This window comes from Empidonax traillii, unplaced genomic scaffold (genome assembly GCF_003031625.1).
Source record: "Empidonax traillii isolate 1590-97213 ecotype Southwest subspecies unplaced genomic scaffold, ASM303162v1 scaffold2390:size25260, whole genome shotgun sequence".
NCBI classification, from domain to species: Eukaryota; Metazoa; Chordata; class Aves; order Passeriformes; family Tyrannidae; genus Empidonax; species Empidonax traillii.
Window position 1 is genome coordinate 7,392 of NW_020957583.1, and position 1,606 is coordinate 8,997.

General features: G+C 49.7%; 1 long non-coding RNA gene across 1 annotated transcript; it reads left to right on the plus strand.

Moving 5' to 3' along the window:
- The first annotated feature begins 6 nt into the window (after positions 1-6).
- On the plus strand, positions 7-958 carry LOC114071886. Its single transcript, XR_003574105.1, has 2 exons — positions 7-159; positions 846-958. It is a non-coding gene; the product is annotated as an uncharacterized LOC114071886 (long non-coding RNA).
- The last annotated feature ends 648 nt before the right edge of the window (positions 959-1,606 follow it).

Genomic DNA, 1,606 nt, shown 5'->3' on the forward strand with positions numbered 1-1,606 from the left:
AGCAAATGGCAGCTGCTAGAAGAGGCGACAAAACTCCATCATCATTTGGAGAATTTCATGCTGGATGGCAGCCAAACAGAACAATGTAAAAGAGAGGTGGAAGAACGAGATGAGCAGGAAATAACACAAAAACTACAAGAAGTCAATCAGTTTTTGCAAGTAAGTGAATTTCTCACCAGTGTCCACGGGCGCTCCGTAAACTTCTGCTGTGGCCATGATTTCTGGTATTTTCCTTCCCTCCTGCATTCTGTGTGTTAGTGCTGCACTTCTGTCTGTGCTGGAGGCAGTGGGAGAAGGGCAGATGGTTGGGCAGCAGTGCTGGGTGTGTGATGTGCCAGCAGGTCCCTGAATCCAAAGCCTGCCCAAGGCACATTCCCAATTGGCAGTGCCTGGGGGGGATCTCTGTCCCCTGCTCTGGTTCTGGCTGCTCATCCTCCAATGGCTTTGGCAACTTGCAGCTGTCATGGCCAGACATTGGGGTGCGGCTTTGTCCTTGTAGGGGGAAAGTGCTCAGAAAAGGAGTCCCTGAAATGATAGGGGTGGGGTGAGGGGGGTGCAGTTGGGGATGCTCTGATTGTCTTTGAAGCATCCTTTTTGATATGCCCTGTCCTGCACATACAGTGTCTTTCCATTGGTAGCTTTGACTAAGAGTGCTGATTTGGCTTCTTTCTGAATGAGAAGAATTATTTAGCCTGGTAGCTCCTGGGTTCTGCCTTGATTGCTGCTGCTTGGGAGGAGGCACAGCCGCCTCTGTGAGCAGAGCCCTGAACTTGGGTCCATGCAATTTTCTGCTGGGGAGAGCTCTCTTTTTCTTGTGGTGGTTGAAGGTGCACTGTCTCCTTCAGGCACAGGCAGCCCACCAGCATGAATTTGGACAAATTGGAGACAGGAGTTGTGATTCAGTGAGACACCAGCTGGAAGAAAGAATTAGAGATCTCGAGAGTGAATTGGACAGGGTTAAAAAAAGCCAACCAGAGTGTGCCTGTTGTAAAGAGGCAACGCAGGGAGAAATGGAAATGTACAAAGAGCTGTACCTGCAGGAAGTGAGAACCAGAAAATGCCTCACAAAGGAAGTGCAAAGGTAAGTCCACGCTTTTTTTGGAGTGTTAATAAGAGACTCCTTTTTCTTCATGCATTTTCCTTCTAAATCCATCTTTTACTTCTCGCCAGCATTATTGCCCTACATAGGCCAACAGGGTCTGTGTAGTTGCCCAGACACTCTTCTTGATACTTGAAAAATGACAGACATGTGAAGTCCCAGGTGGTGGGAAAAAGGGAAACACACTGTACCCATCTTTAAAATGGGTAGAAAGGAGGGCCCTGCTAACTGCCAACCTGTCAGGCTGCCCTCTGTGCCTGGGAAGGTCATGGAAAAGATCCTTCTAGAAGCTCTGTCAAGGCCCAGGGATGACAGGGAGGTGATTCGAGACACCAGCCCAGCTTCACCAAGGGCAAGTCCTGCTTGACCAGCCTCGTGGCCTTCTATGATGGAGCGACTGCATCAGTGGCCAAGGGCTCCAGATGTCCTTTCCCTGTAATTCTGGAAAGCCTTTGGCACAGTCCCCCACAACATCCTTCTCTCCAAGCTGGAGAGAGGTGGATTCCA